The 23,843-nt window shown below is 47.3% G+C and overlaps 1 long non-coding RNA gene across 1 annotated transcript in view; it reads right to left on the bottom strand.

Moving 5' to 3' along the window:
- Window positions 1–23,843, bottom strand: part of LOC138787192 (uncharacterized) — an 87,928-nt gene that overhangs the window by 6,284 nt on the left and 57,801 nt on the right. The window contains exon 2 of the long non-coding RNA XR_011362322.1: window positions 17,715–17,839. This is a non-coding gene — a long non-coding RNA (uncharacterized lncRNA). The remainder of the gene's footprint in view (window positions 1–17,714; window positions 17,840–23,843) is intronic.

The following is a 23,843-nucleotide window of genomic DNA, read 5'->3' as shown; positions in this document are numbered from 1 at the left end:
GAGCCCTTGTGCTGCCAAAACACTGTAAACCCCCCACAAGTGACCCCATTCTGGAAACTACACCCCTCAAGGAATCTAACAAGGGGTGCAATGAGGATATGGACCCCTGGATGATGGGCACATTTTTGCCATGAAAGTGAAAAAATGAAAATTCTCACTTTCACATCACATTGTTCCACATTTGTGCCCGTCACCAGTGGGGTCCATATGCTCACTGCACCCCTTGTTAGATTCCTTGAGGGGTGTAGTTTCCAGAATGGGGTCACTTGTGGGGGGTTTCCAGTGTCTTGGCAGGACGAGGGCTCTGTAAATGCGACATGGCCCTTGAAATCCATTCCATCCAAATCCAGCTTCCAAAAGCCAATTGGCGCTCCTTCCCTTTGGAGGCTCGTCCTGCGCCCCCTTGGCACTTTATCGCCACATGTGGGGTATTTCTGTACTCGGGAGAAACTGCGCTACATGTTTTGTGGTTTTTTTTCCTTTTATCCCTTTGTGAAAATGAAAAATTGAAGGCTAGAACAACATTTTAGTGTAAAAAATACTTTAGTCTTTTTTCAAGCCATATTGTTCGGAAAATCTGTGAAGCACCTGTGGGGTCCAAATGCTCACCGCACCCCTTGTTACATTCCTTGAGGGGTGTAGTTTTCTAAATGGTGTCCTTTTAGGGGTGTTTTTTAGGTTTTGGCACCCCAGAGCCTCTGCCAACCTGAAGTGGTACAGTCAAAAATGACCAAAAATAACGGAGCCATTGAAATTTACTAGGCGCTCCTTTATATCTGAGGCTTGTGGTTGCGTCAAATAGCGCAATAGGGCCACATATGGGGTATTTCTATAAACTGCAGAAACGGGGCAATCAATATTGGGGTGCATTTCTCTGGTAATAAGCTTATAATTATGAAAAATATTGGATTACAATAAAATCTCTGCACAGAAAATTAAAATTTTCAAATTTCTTACACACTTAGCTTTTATTTCTGTGACTCCCCTAAAGGGTTAAAAAACTTTCTGGATGTGCTTTTGCAGAGTGTGGGGGGTGCAGTTTCTGAAATGGGGTGCTTCGTGGGGCTTTCTAACACACAGTCCCCTCAAATACACTTTAAACCTGAACAGTTCCCTAAAAATATCTGAATTTGAAATTTTACTGAAAATTTGGAAATTTGCTGCTAATGTTTTAAGCTTTCTATTGTCTATAAAAAATGAAATATAGTTTAATAAATGCCGCCAACATAAAGTAGACATGTTGCTAATGCTATTTAATATATAATTTATGTGGTATAACCATTTTCTGTATAAGCAGAAAAGTTTTAAAGTTGGAAAAATGCATTTTTTCACAATTTTTCACGCTATTTTGGGTTTTTTCATAAAGATTCGTTATAAGTATCGACTCCAATTTACAAGAAATGTGAAGTACAATATGTCACGAGAAAACAATCTCAGAATCAGCCGGATAGGTAAAAGCATCCCGAAGTTATTAATGAATAAAGTGACACTGGTCAAATTCATAAAATTTGCTCCGGTCCTTAAAGGGGTATTCCAGGGAAAATCTATAAATTAGCAATGGAAAGGGTTAACCAAGGTTAACCCTTTCCTAATATACTTACCTGTCCGTTTTTGGCCCCCCAAGGAGATCTCCGGTCCGGTCACGTGATGGTCCGGGCTGCAACTCGCGGATCCTCTTCTTCCGGTTCGGTGACGTCACCATAGCGGGCCGGCGTCGGCTCTCCTATTAGCAGCAGAGCACTAAACCCTGACTGGCTTGGTAGCGTGTAGCCAATCAGGGTTCAGTGCTCTGTGTCCCTGCTGTACCAAGTTAGCCGGGTGCTGATGTCCCCGGCCCCCCTCCTTCATGTATTATCACCCCGATCTCTCCCCCGGCCCTCTGTATAATTACCCCGATCTCTCCCCCGGCCCTCTGTATAATTACCCCGATCTCTCCCCCGGCCCCCCTCCTTCCTGTGTATACAGTCCTATTCAAAGATCGCTCAGCCCCCGGTGTAACTGCTGCCTGCGCTGGCCCCGATCTCCGCACCTGTACTCAGCTGACAGGCGCTGTGTACGAAGCAAGAAAGAAATCTCTCCTGCACTCACTTACACAGCGCCTGTCAGCTGAGTACAGGTGCGGAGATCGGGGCCAGCGCAGGCAGCATTACACCGGGGGCTGAGCGATCTTTGAATAGGACTGTATACACAGGAAGGAGGGGGGCCGGGGGAGAGATCGGGGTAATTATACAGAGGGCCGGGGGAGAGATCGGGGTAATTATACAGAGGGCCGGGGGAGAGATCGGGGTAATTATACAGAGGGCCGGGGGAGAGATCGGGGTAATTATACAGAGGGCCGGGGGAGAGATCGGGGTGATAATACATGAAGGAGGGGGGCCGGGGACATCAGCACCCGGCTAACTTGGTACAGCAGGGACACAGAGCACTGAACCCTGATTGGCTACACGCTACCAAGCCAGTCAGGGTTTAGTGCTCTGCTGCTAATAGGAGAGCCGACGCCGGCCCGCTATGGTGACGTCACCGAACCGGAAGAAGAGGATCCGCGAGTTGCAGCCCGGACCATCACGTGACCGGACCGGAGATCTCCTTGGGGGGCCAAAAACGGACAGGTAAGTATATTAGGAAAGGGTTAACCTTGGTTAACCCTTTCCATTGCTAATTTATGGATTTTCCCTGGAATACCCCTTTAAGGCCATTTCAGGCCCGGTCCTTAAGGGGTTAATTCCAATAATGTCATACAGAATTTATTCTCATCAGTAGTCAGGGAAGAGTATGTGGACAGGAGGTCAGATGTGGCCGCAATGCCCTTTGAGTGTTCAATTGATGTATATAAACTATTTACATCTAATGTTACCAAAAGAACCTCATGATCAAAATGTAATCTATCAATTTTGGACAGAAAGTCAGATGTATCTAGTATGAACGATCTAGCATGATGAGTTAATGGAGTGAGCACTCGGTCTAGATAGATGGCTAAGGGAGACAACACAGATTCTGTTGATGCAACAATTGGTCTACCTGGAGGCCTATCAAGTCTTTTGTGAATTTTTGGCAATATGTAAAAAACTGGTGTTATGGGGTCTTGTTTCTGTAAAAATTTTACTGTATCACCATCTATTATCCCCTTGTCCACATATTCCTTCAATATAATCTCAATCTTAGCTTTAATGTTACTAAGAGGGTCCTTAGACAACTTCACATATGTTGTTGTATCTGTTAGCTGTGAGTTTACCTCTTCCAAATACATTGCCTTGTCCATCACCACCTTTGCCCCTCCTTTGTCTGCTGATTTTATGATTAGTCTATCATCTCTCTTTAATTCCTCTAATGCTTGTCTTTCCTCCTTAGTGATGTTACTCAGAAATTTATGTTTTCCCTGTTCATTTTCTTTCAATAATTTCTGTATCTCATTATTGGTCAACTGTATATATGTCTCCACCGTATGAGAGGTTTTGGGGGGCATAAAATTACTCTTATTTCTCAGACCCAGTTTCTTAAGAGAAAGTTGATTCATGTTGGTGATAGTCTTTGTATTATCACTTCCAAAAAATATGTCCTTAAAGGGGTTCTGCCACGAAGTGACTTAAAAGTACTTTGCTCCAGAACAGGAATTTAAACATATTTGTAATGTACACTTTGTTAAAATAATGCCCCCCTATAAAGATAAATACCTGTCAATAGAGTAATGACACCCCCTGCTGGTTATAGTAAAGGCTCCTCTGTCCGACCATCTTAACAGATTTTCTGGTCGAGCATGCGTATATGAAGCTCCTCTCTGTGTGTACTGTAGTAATATCCCTCCGCCGGCCGGATCTACAATAAGCCTGTATTGCTGTCAGTCCTCACAGCCGGGCTCCAAGAGAAGAAAGATGCTGGGGAGGAAGGTCAGTATGCGGGCTCCCTCACCACTTACTGCCTGTCTGCATTTCTCCCAAATCAGCTGTGATAATTGCAGTCGATTTGGGAGAAATGCTCTAGCTGCAGGCTGCCTAAGGCTGCTATCTGGGGTCCTTCTCCCTCTACATCACATGTTTCCTGCTGTTGGTGCACAGGAGGTGGGGGAGGGGCAGAAGAACCTGGTGCCAGCATCAGGCCGAAGATGGAAGCAGGAGGAGGCAAGGAGCTGCTGAAAGTGAACTTTCCTCAAGTGTGTGTTGTGTGTCTGTGTGTGCTTTCTGTGTGCTGTATGCGCTTGCTGTGTGCTGTATCTGTGTGCTTTATGTGCTTGCTGTGTGCAGTATGTGCTGTGTGCTGTATGTTCTGTATGTGCTTGCTGTGTGCAATATGTGCTTGCTGTGTGCAGTATGTGCTGTGTGCTGTATGTTCTGTATGTGCTTGCTGTGTGCAGTATGTGCTGTGTGCTGTATGTGCTTGCTGTGTGCAGTATGTGCTGTGTGTGCTTGCTGTATGTGCTCCGTGTGCTAGCTGTGTGCTGTATGTGCTAGCTGTGTGCCTGTGGTGTGTGTGCGAATTGTGGATGTTACATGACTACAACCCCCACCGTCATCCCCCTGACAGCTGGTGTGTGTGTTACATGACTACAACCCCCACCGTCATCCCCCTGAAAGCTGAAGTGTGTGTTACACGACTACAACCCCCACCATCATCCCCCTGACAGCTGAAGTGTGTTACATGACTACAACCCCCACCGTCATACCCCTGACAGCTGACGTGTGTTACATGACTACAACCCCCACCGTCATCCCCCTGACAGCTGGTGTGTGTTACATGACTACAACCCCCACCGTCATCCCCCTGAAAGCTGAAGTGTGTGTTACATGACTACAACCCCCACCATCATCCCCCTGACAGCTGAAGTGTGTTACATGACTACAACCCCCACCGTCATACCCCTGACAGCTGACGTGTGTTACATGACTACAACCCCCACCGTCATACCCCTGACAGCTGACGTGTGTGTTACATGACTACAACCCCCACCGTCCATCCCCCTGACAGCTGAAGTGTTATTGTCCATTCTATAAAATTGTCACCTTCAGGGACAATTGCAAGTGCAAGCGCAGAAACCCATCAAATTCAGTACCACACAAAAATGTGGCACTAAATAAAACTACAGATCACGGCTCAAAAAAAATGCCCCCTCATCGCACAGCCAGACAGGCGGAAAGATAAAAAAAAGTCTTAGAAATCAAAGGAGGGAAATTTTTTTTCAAGCACATTTATTTTAAATAATGGAAGCTTTATTTGTAAAGTAATAAAATGAAAGGAACATAAATTGGTTTGTACGGACGGATTTTAAATAAAATTTATTAAGTATCGCATTGGTATTGAGCATTGAAAAAAAAGTTAGTATTGGTATCGAACTCAAAATTCTGGTATCATAAATACACTATGGGAGGCATTTATTAAGTCCGGCGTTTTTTACGCCGGACTTAAAAATGCCCCCGCAGCTCCGGCGGTACGGGGATTTATGTAGAGGCGGACTGCCTGTACATAAATCCTGTGCGCGCCGGTGCGCACCGCCGAAAACCTACGCCAGCTGAGGACTGGAGTAGGTTTTCGGCGTACATTTGGGCGGAACGGATGATAAATCGCGCGGACTCTGAGTCCGCGCCCTCCGTTCCGCCCACTTCCCGCCTACTTTCCGCCCCCTGGCGTACTCGGCGGAAAGTGCCGATTTGCGAATATTTTATTCGCAAATCGGCCATTTGCGTATAAAATAATACGCAAATCGGCACTTTCCGCCAAAAATCATCCGTTCGCCGGATGATACATGTGGCCCTATGTGTATACGATGTATATGATGTATGCGTGTACAGTATTTGTGTATATGATGTATGTATGTGTGTCAGTGGCGGATTAAATGTACCCTGGTCCCCGGGCTGTCCACCCAACCTGCCCCCCCCCCCCCCCAATCCGCCCAAACCATCCAAATTATAATTCCGCTACTGACCCGCCCCCACGCTGTCCCCAATAAACACTGCCTGCCTCCCCTCCCTGCTGGCCCCAATAAACATAATGTTTGGTCCCTTGCTGCTACCCCCAGTAAACATTGTTCACCCCACCTCCACTGCCCCCAATAAACATATTGCCCCCCCCCCCCCCAAAGGTCACAGCAGCACAGAGGATGTCAGGAGAGGAGGATGCTAATCCTATAGGAGAGGTCCGAGCAGCACAGAGGATGTCAGGAGAGGAGGGTGCTAATCCTATAGGAGAGGTCCCAGCAGCACAGAGGATGTCAGGAGAGGAGGGCGCTGATCTTATAGGGGAGGTCACAGCAGCACAGAGGATGTCAGGAGAGGAGGGTACCGATATTATAGGGGAGGTCACAGCAGCACAGAGGTTGTCAGGAGAGGAGGGTGCTGATCTATAGGAGAGGTCCGAGCAGCACAGAGGATTTCAGGAGAGGAGGGCGCTGATCTTATAGGGGAGGTCACAGGGTCACAGCAACACAGAGGATGTCAGGAGAGGAGGGTGCTGATCTTATAGGGGAAGTCGCAGGGTCCCAGCAGCACAGAGGATGTCAGGAGAGGAGGGTGCTGATCTATAGTGGAGGTCACAGCAGCATAGAGGATGTCAGCTGGCCCCCTCTATAGCTGGCCCCCTCTTCCCTCTACCCCCTTATAGATGGTCCCCCTCTTCCCTCTACCCCCTTATAGATGGTCCCCCTCTTCCCCTCCTTATAGATGGTCACCCTCCTACCTCCCTTCTAGATGGTCCCCCTCTTCTAGATGGTCCCCCTGTTCCCCCCCCCCCCTGTGCACAGCAGATAAATCACAACCCCACCCCCCCCCCAAAAAAAAAAAAAAACAACTCACCTGCCATCCGTTCCCCCATCGAGCCTCTCGCCACCTGGTCTGTCCGCAGCCGATGCGCGGCTGAAGGGGGTGTCCCATCCTATCCCCAGCAGCGCGCGCATCAGAGAGCTCCCCGTGCGCCGGAAGTCACAGCCACAGGCGCACGGGGAGCTCTCTGATGCGCGCGCTGCCAGGGATAAGACGGGACACCCCCGGCAGCCGTGCATCAGCCGTGGCAGTGCAGTGGCAGATTATAATGTGGGCGGCGTGGCATGGGCCCCGGCGGAGCCTTGGGCCCGGGCGGCCGCCCAAACCGCCCATATTATAATCCGCCACTGATGTGTGTATGCATGTACAGTATGTGTGTATATGGTGTATGCATGCACAGTATATGTCTATATGATGCATGCATATGGTGCATGTATGTACAGTATGTGTGAAGATGTGAGCCCCAGAGAAGAGGAAAAACCTGGACAGGTACATGAGGGGGAGGCAGTGGTACAGTACATGAGGAGGCGGCAGGGGTACAGTACATGAGGAGGCGGCAGTGGTACAGTACATGAGGAGGCGGCAGTGGTACAGTACATGAGGAGGCGGCAGTGGTACAGTACATGAGGTGGAGGCAGTGGTACAGTACATGAGGTGGAGGCAGTGGTACAGTACATGAGGTGGAGGCAGTGGTACAGTACATGAGGTGGAGGCAGTGGTACAGTACATGAGGTGGAGGCAGTGGTACAGTACATGAGGGGGAGGCAGGGGTAAAGTACATGAGGAGGCAGGGGTACAGTACATGAGGAGGCAGGGGTACAGTACATGAGGGGGAGGCAGGGGTACAGTACATGAGGTGGAGGCAGGGGTACAGTACATGAGGTGGAGGCAGGGGTACAGTACATGAGGTGGAGGCAGGGGTACAGTACATGAGGAGGCGGCAGTGGTACAGTACATGAGGAGGAGGCAGTGGTACAGTACATGAGGGGGAGGCAGGGGTACAGTACATGAGGTGGAGGCAGGGGTACAGTACATGAGGTGGAGGCAGGGGTACAGTACATGAGGAGGCGGCAGGGGTACAGTACATGAGGAGGCGGCAGTGGTACAGTACATGAGGGGGAGGCAGTGGTACAGTACATGAGGGGGAGGCAGTGGTACAGTACATGAGGGGGAGGGGCAGTGGTACAGTACATGAGGGGGAGGGGCAGTGGTACAGTACATGAGGGGGAGGGGCAGTGGCATACCGCTCAACTGTCCCGGATTCCGCGGGACAGTCCCGGAACGGCACCCAGTGTCCCGCATTATATGTCGCCTGTAGGGGAGTTGCTCAGGTATAGCTAGGTAGTGGTCGCAGACAGAGGAAAACAGGCAATTCACAGTTCAAATCTTAGTGTTTATTCACACCACAAAAACAAATGGAACAAAAATCCAGCATTACCTTCATGCTGCCATCACACATAAGTGCAGTTCCAGCTTGGCCTTTAAAGCAGTAACAGAAGTTCTAAGTGTTGGTTCAGACCTTACAGCAGCAGCTGCCTTGTACACAGTCCATGTGTCTGACCACAGTCCAACCAGTCCTCCTAGACAGATCACATAGGTGTACTCCAGACTTGAGCACACGCCACCTCCCCCTGCCCTCACTCCCAGCTCAGCTTTCTATGTTGGGAAATGCCTAAAAACCTGGAATGGCTTAATAACTCCAGTCCAGTCCTTGAACCTAGCTCTCTGCATTCCTCAGAGCAAGACAAGCTGAGAGGAAAATACCTCCCATCCAGCAACAACCCCCGGACTATGTCACAGGCCCCACCGAAAAAACAATAAACCAGTAACTCACCTGTCCACCGGTCCCAGCAGCTCCTCTCCCGGCAGAGCGTGCACTCCCGTCATCCTGACACTGACTGTGCCGGAAGTGACCTGCAGCCTCTGTCATGAATTACTTCCGGCACAGTTAGTGTCTGTATACCCCGCTGCCCGCCCCGGAGGATGACGGGAGTGCGCACTCTGCCGGGAGAGGAGCTGCTGGGACCGACGGACAAGTGAGTTACTGGTTTATTGTTTTTTTTCGGTGGGGCCACACAAATGGGGGGATTGGCTACTATGTGGGGCGCTATATGGGGGATTGGATAATATGGGGGGCATTGGCTACTATATGGGGGAACAAGAACGTAGAAATGTCGGTCAGCGCCCAGGAGAGTGGATGAAGCTTCTTATAGTAGAGGTAACAGAGCACGAAGGTATATCCCCTGGATACCGGGGTATATACAGTGACGAAGAACAAACTGGATTCCTTCAGCTCACGTAAAATCATTCAATTTTATTTCAATAATTCATTAAAACGACAGCCGACGCGTTTCGGGCCCAACCTGGCCCTTAATCATGGCATCTAAACAATAATGTTACAAGACAAACATAATATTAGTGTATGTACATACGGGGTGGTTAAAAACTATACATAACAAGAGATTAGTAACAAAAACATGCTGCTGTGTGTGTATACCACATGCTTAAACCATAATATATCCTGCCTGTATGTGAGGCTATATATGAGACAACCACATTCCAAACAAATTGCAAGGTATAGCATGGGCTCAACAGCTGTATATATGGAATAATGCTCAATGCAAAATAGAGAAAACTTGGTCCAGTTATATAAAAAACCATGTGCCACACTCTCATAAGGTACCTTTGGTCTGTGTAATCACTGGGAAAGGAGGATAGTCTCTACCATATTTAGAAAATCCCCAAGAGACAAGGAGTCTCTGTAATAGACAAATGAAATGAACATGTAATACAGACATAAATAAATCCATGGTACCTAATATGTAATGAGAGTTATAGATCTTATATGAATCCAATTGTATAGAGGAAAGTATTAATGATGCCACTCACCCGTAGGACCCGGACAACAGGGGAAGCGCAGATGGCGCTGCAAGGAGTTGCAGCGTGTGAGGCAGATAAGTCTGTGTCCGGATTAGTACCCGGCAGGGCCGGAAGTGACAACAAGCGTCACATCCGGTTGGTGGAACGCAAAATGCGTATCACCGAGAAAAGCAAATCTGTATGGATTACCAGTAATGCGTCATATCCGGTTGGTGAAACGCAGTATGCGTGTCACCCAGAAACACAGAGAGTGTGGCACATGGTTTTTTATATAACTGGACCAAGTTTTCTCTATTTTGCATTGAGCATTATTCCATATATACAGCTGTTGAGCCCATGCTATACCTTGCAATTTGTTTGGAATGTGGTTGTCCCATATATAGCCTCACTTACAGGCAGGATATATTATGGTTTAAGCATGTGGTATACACACACAGCAGCATGTTTTTGTTACTAATCTCTTGTTATGTATAGTTTTTAACCATACTATATGGGGCATTGGCTACTATGTGGGCACTATATGGGGGCATTGGCTACTATGTGGGGCACTATATGGGGATTGGCTACTATGTGGGCACTATATGGGGGCTTTGGCTACTATGTGGGGCACTATATGGGGATTGGCTACTATGTGGGGCACTATATTGGGGCATTGGCTACTGTGTGGGGCACTATATGGGGGCATAGGCTACTATGTGGGGCACTATATGGGGGCATTGGCTACTATGGGGAGCACTATATGAGGCATTGGATACTATGTGGGGCACTATATGGGGGCATAGGCTACTATGTGGGGCAATATATGGGGGCATTGGCTACTATGGGGAGCACTATATGAGGCATTGGATACTGTGTGGGGGATTGGATACTATGTGTGGCACTATTGGGGGGATTGGATACTATGTGGGGCACTATAATGGGGGATTGGATACTATATATAGGGCATTTTTGGGGGGATTGGATACTGTATAGGGCACTATTCAGTCAGCAGCATGTGGTGACTGTAGGGAAGTGGCTATGGAGGGTTGCTATGGGGGCGTGGCTATGGAGGGTCGCTATGGGGCGTGGCTATGGGGACCGCGGCGCACATGTCCCTCTTTGATCTTTGCAAAAGTTGGAAGGTATGGGCAGTGGTACAGTACATTAGGAGGAGGCAGTGGTACAGTACATGAGGAGGAGGCAGTGACAGCCCATAAAGACGCGGTGGCACGTTAGATTGGATATAGCTTTTTTTGTCCTCTGACTGCGCTCATCGGATGGGATGACATAGGGGGAACATATACCATATGGAGACTGCTGCACAGGGAGCCTCTATACCATATGGAGACTGCTACACAGGGGGCCTATACTATACAGGTGCACAGAAGGGGTCCATATTTTATGCAGGCACAGAGAGGGCCTAATACTATGTGGGGGTAGAGAAGAGGTCTATACTACAGTACATAGGAGTACAGAGGGGACTATATTACTATATATGTGCTGGAACAAGGATCCTAAAGTGTCTCTCTGGCAGATTCTGCAAAGAGGAATCGTGGCTCAGGCTGAATGAAAAAAAGAAAAGAAAAATGAGCAACTGTGATCAGAGAAGACGTCAGCTGTGACTCACTAGCCGTAATGAACAACAAAACCTATATACACATAAGCATACATATGTACAGTATATAAATAACGTCAGTGCAGAGATCTTTCATGATCCACTAATAGCAACTCAGAGGGCCCGTGCCCCGGATGTTTTAGGACCCTAGCAACGCCCCTGCCTCACAGACCCACAGTTTGTGCCTTTCCCCTCGCACTGCACAAGATAAAGTGAGTCTTGTGTGGTAAAACTAGTTTGCAGGACAGTAGACTAAGTTTCTGTGTCAGGGACAGTAGATCGTTGTGACAACTGCAGTGGGTGTATAGTCACATAGCGTATACAGCTCAGCCACTGCAGGGAGCCATCAGATGTCACACTGATGCCTGACCAAATACAAAAACCACAATCCCCTAACCCTATACCTGAGAGGAATCATTTGCCACCATCACAGAAAGAGCCCCCAGCAGAGAGTCAATCCCCTCCTACCCCATACAAAATGCCTGAGCTTACAGTCGGCAACCAGGGATCCCCTCTCAGCTGGGGGGCTGTGCAGTGGCATTTTCTATTATGCTGCTGCTGTGGGACACTGTATAGGGGTATGATCTATTATTCTGCTGCTGGGGACACTGTATGTATGTCTAGTTACTGACTACTATATGGGACACTATTGAAAGGGATGGCTACTACTGGACAGTATATGGAGCACTATTTGGAGGGCTGGCTACTACACTGCTCAAAAAAATAAAGGGAACAGTATCCACAAAGAAAGTTGATTGACAATCAATGTCACATGCTGTTGTGCAAATGGAATAGACAACAGGTGGAAATTATTGGCAATTAGCAAGACCCCCCCTTAATAAAGGAAGGCTCTGCAGGCTGATGTTCTGGTCGCTTTGAATGTTGGTGGTGCTTTCACACTTAGTAGTCTGTCTGTCCATCCACCCTGTCTGTCCATCAGATGAATACGGTATAGATCTCATAACTATCTATCCATCTTTCTATACGTTATCTATCTTGCACATTTACACGCTATTCTATACTCAAATTTTGTATACTCTATCTACCAAACGATAATCCACAGCACACCAGCTTCCAGTGAAAACAATAGGGAGGTTTATTGCATAAAGTGCAAAAACAAAAAGATGCAAGCTTTTGGTTCTCTCACAGAACCATTATGAAGCTCTGTAAGAGAACCAAAACATTACATCTTTTTGTTTTTGCACTTAATGCAATAAACCTCACTATTTTTCTCACTGGAAGTTGGTGGGCTGTGGATTATCGTTGGGTATCTGAGGATCCTTTGCAAAAGGGACTTACATCCGCACCCGCTACATCCATTAAGAAGTGCAGCTTTTTTTTAGATCTATCTATCTAAAAGTAGTAGCAGCACTTCGTATAGGTAGATGTCGGGTGCCAGCGGATCCAAGTCGAGACCAAGGACCATATAAATAGCAAGGGAAAGTCCACAGCACTCCTCGGTAGAATTCAAAAGGTGGGGTTTATTGAAAAAGCAAGTGCAGTATACAGACACAACGTTTCATCAGCTATCAGCCGCCATTTTCAAGCTTGAAAATCTATCACATTAAAAGTCTGCTGCACCCCAGATTAGTAAGGAAAAAAGTCTTAAGGGTACAAACACACACAGCAGATACGCAGCAGATACGCAGCAGATACGCAGCAGATTTGATACTGTGTTCAGTTATTTAGATCTAATCTGCTGCGTATCTGCTGCGTATCGCAGCAGTAAATACGCAGCGTATAAGCCGTGTGTGTTTGTACCCTAAGGGTATAAACCCACACACCGTATATGCAGCGTATTTACTGCTGCGATACGCAGCAAATACGCAGCAAATACGCAACAAATACGCAGCACATTAGATCTAAATAACTGAACACAGCATCAAATCTAAACCATCAAATCTGCTGCGTATTTGTTGCGTATCTGCTGTGTATACGGTGTGTGGGTTTGTACCCTAAGGGTATAAACACACACACCATATACGCAGCGTATTTACTGCTGCGATACGCAGCAAATACGCAACAGATACGCAACAAATACGCAGCAGATTAGATCTAAATAACTGAACACAGCATCAAATCTGCACCATCAAATCTGCTGCAGATCTGCTGCGTATTTGCTGTGTATCTGCTGCGTATACGGTGTGTGTGTTTGTACCCTAAGGGTACAAACCCACACACCGTATACGCAGCGTATTTACTGCTGCAATATGCAACAAATACGCAGCAGATTAGATCTAAATAACTGAACACAGCATCAAATCTGCTGCAGATCTGCTGCGTATCTGCTGCGCATATGGTGTGTGTGTTTGTCCCCCAAGGGTGCAAACTATCACTGCGGATCCCGGCCCTATGCTCTCAATGGCAGACAAATTCGCAGCATGGATGTACATCCCTGCTGCGAGTTTGTCCGCAGCCCGCCCTGTTAACCCGTCGGCCGCCGGAGTCTATACATTAACCGGGTCCCCGCTCCTGCTTGCTCTGGCTTGCTTCGGCGGTTCCCGGCACGTCCCGCCTAGCCAATCAGTGCGCTGCCCCGCCGCAGTGCACTGATTGGCCGAACGGGACGTGAAGACACCGGGAACCGCCAAAGCAAGCTGAGGGGTTAACGAGGCAGGCTGCGGACAAACTCGCAGCAGGAATGTACATCCCTGGTGCGTGTTTGTCTGCCATTGAATAAACAGGGACGGGATTCACTGCGAGTTTCGCTGCGTATTTGCAGCTAGAAACTCGCTGCGGATACGTCAAGTGTGTTTGTACCCTAAGGGTATAAACCCGCACACCGTATACGCAGCGTATTTACTGCTGCGATACGCAGCAAATACGCAGCAGATTAGATCTAAATAACTGAACACAGCATCAAATCTGCACCATCAAATCTGCTGCGTATTTGTTGTGTATCTGCTGCGTATACGGTGTGTGGGTTTGTACCCTTAAAGCTTCTCACCAGTACATCTATCCTGAGAATACTCCTGATTGATTGCCTACTATGAGATACAGCAATGTGATTACCTGGTTGCCGATCTCTCCACCACATTCTTTACAATGAGCTGCTGATGTATACACTTATTCCTTGAATGAGGAAGAATACAATGAAAAAGTTAGTCTAGGAGCATGCTCTGGTCCGTAGCAATGCTACACCTAGCTACACAAGTTTCAAGTGATGACATTTCTTATTAGCAATGGGTGCTGATAAGGGAGGCCTACACCAAGAGACCCTACACGTTTCAGCTAGGTCACTTAACTTTGTCAGGAATCTGTCTGAGGGTACAAAACACACACAGCGTATACGCAGCAGATACGCAGCAGATTTGATGCTGTGTTCAGTTATTTAGATCTAATCTGCTGCGTATCTGCTGCGTATTTGCTGCGTATTGCAGCAGTAAATACGCAGCGTATATGCCGTGTGTGTTTGTACCCTGAAGAACGGGAGCCATCTTGCTAAAATGCATGTAGAAAGCAGAAAGTTAGTTGTAGCAGTGCTAGCTGAACTTTTTCATTGTATTATTCACATAATAAGTGTACACATCAAAGCAGATCATTGTGGAGGAGAGATCATCAACCAGGTAATCACATTGCTCAATCAGCAATTAGTAGTATTCTCACAATAGTACATGTGAGAAGTTAGGCCAGTGGGCCAGCAGCATAAAAGAACCTTTAAGGTTACAAACCCACTTGCCGGATCTGCAGCGAGTCTCCATGCTGCGTTTTTGCAGCGAGACTCGCTGCAGATCCCGGCCCTATACTTTCAATGGCAGACAAACACGCAGCAGGGATGTACATCCCTGCTGCGAGTTTGTCTGCAGCCCACCCCATTAACCCCCCGGCCGCCGGAGCTGATACTTCACCTGATCCCGGCTCCGGCGGTTCCCGATGTCTTCAGCAAGTCGGAGCGGGGACCAGGTGAAGTATATGCTCCAGCCGGCCGCCCGATCGCCCCCCCCCGCAGTCCCGGCCGCCCGATCGCCCCCCCCCCCCGCAGCCCCGATCGCACACACGCCCCCCCGCAGCCCCAATCGCACACACGTCCCCCCGCAGCCCCGATCGCACACACGCCCCCCTGCAGCCCCGATCGCATGCCCGATCGCACGCCCCCCCGCAGCACCGATCGCACGCCCCCCCGATCGAGTGGCCGGGGCTGCGGGGGTGTGTGTGCGCGATCGGGGCTGCGGGGGGGCATGTGTGCGATCGGGGCTGCGGGGGGACGTGTGTGCAATCGGGGCTGCGGGGGGGCTTGTGTGCGATCGGGGCTGCGGGGGGGCGATCGGGCGGCCGGGGCTGCGGGGGGGCGATCGGGCGGCCGGGGCTGCGGGCGGCTGGCTGGAGCATATACCTCACCTGGTCCCCGCTCCGGCTTGCTGAAGACATCGGGAACCGCCGGAGCCGGGATCAGGTGAAGTATCAGCTCCGGCGGCCGGGGGGTTAATGGGGCGGGCTGCAGACAAACTCGCAGCAGGGATGTACATCCCTGCTGCGTGTTTGTCTGCCATTAAAAGTATAGGGCCGGGATCTGCAGCGAGTCTCGCTGCAAAAACGCAGCATGGAGACTCGCTGCAGACCCGCCAAGTGGGTTTGTACCCTTAGGGTGCCTTCACACGTACCGTATTGCTGCGTATTTATCGCACCGAACTCGCACAAAACTCGTACGAAAGTAGCTGCGTTTTTTGTGGTGTTGAACATGCCTGTGAAAATCAAAACTCGCATTTAAAAATCGCACGAACACGCAGCGGGAATACACAAACATTGACTTGATAGCAATCAGTATCGCTGCGGATTCATATGCGAGAAACTTGCAGCGATACGGTACGTGTGAAGGCACCCTTAAATGGAACCAGTCACCCCCGTGCCGGGTCAGAGCCCGGCCAACCCCCCGCTAGAGCCCCTTATACTCACCTCGTTCCTTAGGTGCCGCTTCTTCAGCCGGTTCGGGGACGGAGATATCACCGTGGGAAGCCCAGCGCGCGTGCTGCTGAGATGAGTCCGACGCTGATAGAGAATGAATGGAGCAGTCATTCTCTACGGGCGTTGGACTCATCTCAGCAGCGCGCTCGCCGGGCTTCCCACAGTGATATCTCCGTCCCCGAACCGGCTGAAGAAGCGGCACCTAAGGAACAAGGTGAGTATAAGGGGCTCTAGCGGGGGGTTGGCCGGGCTCTGACCCGGCACGGGGGGTGACTGGTTCCCTTTAAGAATTGTTTGCTGCACTGAATATATTTGTTTTGACATTTATTATTAGTGAGACTGTATAGAAGTATGTGGTCTCTATCCACATTTAGCAGCGGGCAATTTACTCTAGTATAGCGCTGTGCCCTTGGGTTTGTCTGTGAGGAACCACACTGTATTACATTTTGTATGTTATATGGATGACTGGGCCCCTAACCAAGACCTCTACTTCTGCTAGCATACTCTAGCCTATCTTCTATCTATCTATCTATCTATCTATCTATCTATCTATCTATCTATCATGTCTTGTCATATGTATGTATATATCTACATGCCAGTCTGTTATGTCATATCTATCTATCTATCTATCTATCTATCTATCTATCTATTCTTAGTAATTTCAGCAGCACAGGAAAAATACGGGTGCCAGGCAAATACTCCAACCACGAGTCCACAGTATATATGTAAAGTAGCTTGATGGCACTCCAGATAAGGTGAAAAAAAAGGGTTTACATTTATTCACAAAGTGCACAGCACAGCATACAAAGTAATTAGGCAACGTTTCTGTGGCCTCTCGACACCATTTTCAAGGCTTGAAAATGGTGGCGAGAGGCCACAGAAACGTTGCCTAATTACTTTGTATGCTGTGCTGTGCACTTTGTGAATAAATGTAAACCCTTTTTTTTCACCTTATCCTGGAGTGCCGTCAAGCTACTTTACATATCTATCTATCTATCTATCTATCTATCTATCTATCTATCTATCTGTGTCACAAAACTATCTTATATCTATGTATTTAGCTGTCTATCAATACATTGTAATTATAAACCATTGCACTAGTAGTGAGATTGCTGCAGCTGTGTGTAAGGGACTATTTTTTTATGCAGATTAGGTCAGTGGAAGAAAACAGGACAACTGTGATCTGGTATCTATGGTAACAAGGCCAACACTGCAAAGCACTACTGGGAAATACAGTAGCCTCCTGGTCACATGGTTCACACTGGGCCCCTCCCACATACAGTGAGGAGACCAGAGCAGAACAGAGACAAGAAATAGGCTAAAAAGTGCCCAAATAACACTGGGGAGCAGCTGTTTTCACATAGATAGTATTAAAACTGTGGTAGGTATCTCTACAAGTGTTATTTTTTTAACCACTTCGTGGCAGAACCCCTTTAATCTAATATTTCTGTAGAACCTTTGTAATTCCTGTGTTAACAGAAAAGAATTCAATGGACAAGTTGGGCTAAAAGATAACCCTTTTTGCAAAACCAAAAATTGTGTTTTCGTTAGATTGACAGCAGAGATATTGATCACTAAATTAATGTTCTCACCTATGTGTCCGCCTGGGTCCGTGAGCGTGTTTGTTGATCCCCCTCTCTCTGCACCGTTTGTTCCCTCTCCTTGTTTTCCTCTTCCTTTTCCTTTCCCAAAATTTGTTTGTCCTAAAAAACGGTTCCTGTTTGAAGAAGAATATGAGTAGTTAATGTTGCCACGTGGTCTGTTGGTATTGCGATAGGGTGAGAAATTCGGATCTTGCCACTTATATACTCTTTTTAATTGATAATCTTCGGTATCCCTTATAAATTTTAATTTCTTATTAGATTCTGAATATTTTTGAAACTCAGCGAGTGTCTGTTTGTTTTTTTCCAGGATCTGGTTCCACTCTTCTTTGGGTTAAGAATGTTGACAATTGACAATTGTTGACAATTGTTGTTTCGATAGTATGTATCTCTGTTGTTAACTCTGTAATAGATTTCTGAAGACGTTGAATCGTTAATACAATGATATCAAATGAACATTTGTTAATGATACTTTCAAATTGTTCACAATATTCTTTGTCTTCTCTAAAGAAAGTGGGATAGAGGTGTGATCTTAATCCCCTTGGAATACGTCCCGCCCTGAAGTATTCTGCCAATGTTGTACAATGCAATTTATACGACAACAAACATTTAGATGTCCGAGTATATTCTTTAGCTTAAAGTTCTTGATTAGATGCTCTGAGAAATTCTCTGTTATAGTCCACTCCTGCCACTATGTCATTTGCTACCGTGGCATCAAAAGCAAAGGTTGGAGTTGTCATCTAATATGCCATAGATACAGGTGCTACAGATGAATATCAATGATAGTAGTATTATATCTGTGCACACTATTGGGTGCAATTAGACATTACAAACTGACAGACACACATTTACTGAGACACACATTACTGATGAATGACTGGCACACATTACTAACTGACTGACACGCAGCACTTACAGCTCAGTCTTCTCCCTCTTCTTCTCTGTCCAGCTGCTCTCGACACTGTGAGGCTAAAGTTCCACTAGTACATTGCTTTTTTGTTTTTTACATGAATAGACTGGTACAAGGGTTGTCAGCCTAGTTCTTGCACATGGCGACGGTCTATTACCGAACACCTGCCAGACATGAAGCACTGGAGGTGGCCGGGCCGGCCCCCAGTGTGTCGATCTTCCCTCTTCTCTGTAACATGGCTCCATTAGGATCAATGTGTGCCAGTCAGTCAAAAAAGTGAAGTACTAGTGGTACATTCGCTTTTGAGGACCTGCGGGTCATGTGATCAGGTCACCCTTTTCTTTCTCTATGCAAGTCTTGCTCCTTTCTCCTGTGTTTTCTGATGTTCAGTGCTCACCCTGCTCTACAGTGAGGGGCCTGAACATCAGAGCTCTGGGCTCCAAGAGGCGCTGTGTGCCCCGGCACTTGCCCAGGTAAGCCCTGTACTGACACAGACCCTGCTAATCAGACAATTATAATGATTTAGAGACAGAAGATTGTCGGCAGAAAAAGAACATTGGGTGTGCCCTTTAAGTATTGTCCTTTTTAATATCTTAGGATAGATATATGTTTATCCCAGGCTTTTTTAACCCCTTAAGGACAGAGCCTGAAATGGCCTTAATGACAGAGACAAATTTTATGAATATGACCAGTGTCACTTTATTCATTAATAACTTCGGGATGCTTTTACCTATCCGGCTGATTCTGAGATTGTTTTCTCGTGACATATTGTACTTTACATTTCTGGTAAATTGGAGTCGATACTCATAACGAATCTTTATGAAAAAAACCCAAATAATGTGAAAAAATGTGAAAAACTGCATTTTTTTCAACTTTGAAACTTTTTTGCGTATACAGAAAGTGGTTATACCACATAAATTATATATTAAATAGCATTAGCAACATGTCTACTTTATGTTGGCGGCATTTATTAAACGATCTTTAATTTTTTTTTAGACAATAGGAAGCTTAAAACATTAGCAGCAAATTTCAAAAACTTCGGAAACTTCACCCCCCACACTCTGCAAAAGCATATCCAGAAAGTGTTTTAACCCTTTAGGGGAGTCACAGAAATAAAAGCTAAGTGTGTAAGAAATTAGAAAATTTTAATTTTCTGTGCAGAGATTTTATTGTAATCCAATATTTTTCATAATTATAAACCTATTACCAGAGAAATGCACCCCAATAATTATTGCCCCGTTTCTGCAGTTTATAGAAATACCCCATATGTGGCCCTATTGCGCTATTTGACGCAACCACAAGCCTCAGATACAAAGGAGCGCCTAGTGAATTTCAACGCCTCCGTTATATTTGGTCATTTCTGACTGTACCACTTCAGGTTGGCAGAGGCTCTGGGGTGCCAAAACCTAAAAAACACCCCTAAAGGGACACCATTTAGAAAACTACACCCCTCAAGGAATGTAACAAGGGGTGCGGTGAGCATCTGGACCCCACAGGTGCTTCACAGATTTTCCAAACAATATGGCGTGAAAAAAGAAAAATTTATTTTTTACACTAAAACGTTTATCTAGCCTTCAATTTTTCATTTTCTTAAAGGGATAAGAGGAAAATAAAGACACAAAATGTGTAGGGGAGTTTCTCCCGAGTACGATAAAGTGGCGATAAAGTGCCAAGCGGGCGCAGGACGAGCCTCCAAAGGGAAGGAGTGCCAATTGGCTTTTGGAAGCTGAATTTCACTGGAAAGGATTTCAAGGGCCATGTCGCATTTACAGAGCCCTCGTGCTGCCAAGACACTGGAAACCCCCCACAAGTGACCCCATTCTGGAAACTACACCCCTCAAGGAATCTATCAAGGGGCACAGTGAGCATATGGACCCCACTGGTGATGGGCACAAATGTGGAACAATGTGACGTAAAAGTAAAAAATTTCATTTTTTCACTTTCATGGCACAAATGTGCCCGTCATCAAGGGGTCCATATCCTCACTGCACCCCTTGATAGATTCCTTGAGGGGTGCAGTTTCCAGAATGGGGGTCACTTGTGGGGGGTTTCCAGTGTCTTGGCAGCACGAGGGCTCTGTAAATGCGACATGGCGTTCATCATCCATTCTAGCCAAATCCAACCTCCAAAATCCAAATGGCGCTCCTTCCCTTCGGAGGCTTGCCCTGCGCCCACATGGCGCTTTATGTCCACATGTGGGGTATTTACGGACTCGGGGGAAATTGCTCTACACATATTGTGTGTTTTTTTCTCTTTTAACCCCTTGTGAAAATGATAAATTCAAGGCTAAACCAACATTAAAGTGTAAAAAATTTTATATTTCATTTTCACGCCACATTGTTCCACATTTGTGCCCGTCACCAGTGGGGTCCATATGCTCACTACACCCCTTGTTACATTCCTTGAGGGGTGTAGTTTCCATAATGGGGTCACTTGTGGGGGGTTTCAACTGTCTTGGCAACACAGAGGCCTTTTGAATGCAACAAGGCCCCTCGAAATCCATTCCATCCAAATCCAGCCTTAAAAAACGAAATGGCGCTCCTTCCCTTCGGAGGCTTACCCTGCACCCGCATGGCGCTTTATGTCCACATGTGGGGTATTTCCGTAGTCAGGGGAAATTGCTCTACACATTTATTGTTTTTTTTTATCTTTTAGCCCCTTGTGAAAATGAAAAATCATGACAAGATTAATGATTTAGAGTAAAAAATCTTTACAAAGATTACACTAAATGTTAGTCTAGCCTTGATTTTTTCCATTTCCACAAGGGGTTAAAAAAGAAAATGAACACAAAACGTGTAGGGTAGTTTCCACTGAGTACGAAAATACCCGACATGTGGGCATAATGTGCCATATGGGCACAGGGCAAGCCACCAAAGGGACAGAGCGCCATTTAGAGGCTGGAATGGAGGATGGAGGCCATGTCGCAATTACAAAGCTCCTGTGCTGCCAGGTCAGTAGAAACCCCCGACAAGTGACCCCATTCTGGAAACTACACCCCATAAGGAATCTAACAATGGGTGCAGTGAGGATATGGACCCCACTGGTGACAGTCACTTACGTAGAACATGTGCCGAGAAAATAAAAAATACCATTTTTTTCATTTTCACGTCCCAAATGTGGCCGTCACCAGGGGGCCATATCCCCGCTGCCCCCCTTGTTAGATTCCTTATCTGGTGTCGTTTCCAGAATGGGGTCACTTGTGGGGGGTTTCTACTGTTCTGGCCGCACAGAGGCTTTGTAATTGCATCATGGCATCCTCTAATGGGAATAGCGGCCATACCTACTTAGCTGGGAAAAAGGGACAATTCTAATTTATTTTGGGGGTATTAGGCCAATTATTAGTTTATAAGGTTGGAAATGACAGGTGTCCATCAAATTCAATCTGTGTTGATCTAGAGGAAGGCAAAAACCCCTCGTGAGGCAGACGACAGTAGCCTCATCACAGGGGAAAAATTCCTTCCCGACTCCATAATGGCGATCAGAATAATCCCCGGATCAACGTGACCCCTGAAATAGCAATATGGGACAGAATTTAGATAATGTAGAACCCCAATGACGTGTGGTGCGCCTTGAAGCTTTCCAGTATGCAGAGGCCGGGGGGATCAGGACAGGTGTCACACTGGTAAATGGTGTCCTTCCTGATCCCCCTTTTACGCCACACTCTGCACTTCTTCTGGGGTCTCCCTTTCTCCAGTGCGGGGGACGTCACCTGGAAAATGTTGCCCTGGTGCGATACGGGGTCCCTCACATCCAGAAGCGCTGGGTCCGCTCCATGGCTGCTAAATATTAGGGCTCTATTACTGCTTCTGATATTTTCGGATCGTGCCGCAAGGTACAGTAGCTCGGGCAGCGAGGGACCAGAAGAGGGGGTGCTGGTATAAAAGTTATCCCCGTACAGGTGGTAACCTTTATCCAGCAGTGGGAAGATCAGTTCCCGGACGATCTTTCCACTTGTTCCGAGGATGGGGGGGGGAGGGGGCATCTGGGGGCTGGATTCGGGTGTCCCTTCCTACATACACTCTAAGGGTACGTGCACACTGCGGAATCGCGACAGATAACCCTTCGTGCATTCCGCAGTTGGCACCCACCGGCGGAGTGATGCAGGCACACGTCTCCACACGTGTCATAGACTCCATTCTATGCACGGGCAGATTCCGCTCTCCGTCCAACGTATTCATTCTTTGGATGGACGACGGAATCCGCCCGTGCATAGAATGGAGTCTATGACACGGGTAGAGACATGCGCCCACATCAGTCCACCGGCGGGTGCCAGCTGCGGAATGCACGAAGGGTTATCCTTCGCCATTCTGCAGTGTGCACGTACCCTAAATCTGTAAGAGTACCCAGAGGTACGCTCACAGAGTTTGGAGAATTTCACACCATACCGTGATCTCTTATTGGGACGGTACTGGCGGAAAAGACGTGTCTGGGGGGCAGCGTACGCTACGCTACCCCCAGACACGTCATTGGATGATGAGGATGATGAGGATGAATGGAGGAAAGAAGGATCCCCCCCATTCATCCTCACTGGCTGTTTCGGTGTCGGAGGCAATAATAACGTATGCCTCTGACGCCGAAAACACCCTGGGGGCCATCTTTATACGGGGACTAGTATATGGGGTATGTAGTGGTGTAGTGTCAAACTTTATTCAATGTAGTGTGGTGTAATGTAGTGTTTTTTGTTTTTTACGTGTTTTTTTTTTACAGTAAGTATAAAAAAAAAACCTACGCCAACAAAGGAGTTGCTGATAAATGCCGCACTTATGCGCGGCACTTATCAGCAGACCGTGGCAGTAGAATATAGAAAAAAAACACCCTACGCCAAAAAGGAGGAGTTGCTGATTAGCAGCGCACTTTCATGCGATGCTGATCAACACTCAGCGGCGATAGGGTGCGGAAAATAGAAAAAAAAAATTTGGAAAAAAAAAAAAACTTTTTCTACATTCTGAACATCCCTGTAGCTGCTGATAAGTGTATTACACATATCAGCCGCTAGAGGGCAGCAGAGCGCAAAATCCGGAAAATGACGAGGCTGGAGCCGAAAATAGCCGAAAGAAGACGACGGGGACCGCCGGAAAGATCCGAAGACGCGCCGGAAAGACGGAGGACGCCGCGAACCCGGATGATTTATAGCAGGCCATCTTCCCCGATCGCTGGGTGCGAACACGCAGCGATCGGGGAAACATCGGGCGTAAATTTACGACCTGATG

The sequence above is a fragment of the Dendropsophus ebraccatus genome, chromosome 3 (assembly GCF_027789765.1).
Source record: "Dendropsophus ebraccatus isolate aDenEbr1 chromosome 3, aDenEbr1.pat, whole genome shotgun sequence".
NCBI classification, from domain to species: domain Eukaryota; kingdom Metazoa; phylum Chordata; class Amphibia; order Anura; family Hylidae; genus Dendropsophus; species Dendropsophus ebraccatus.
This window is presented reverse-complemented; position numbering and strand designations above follow the sequence as displayed.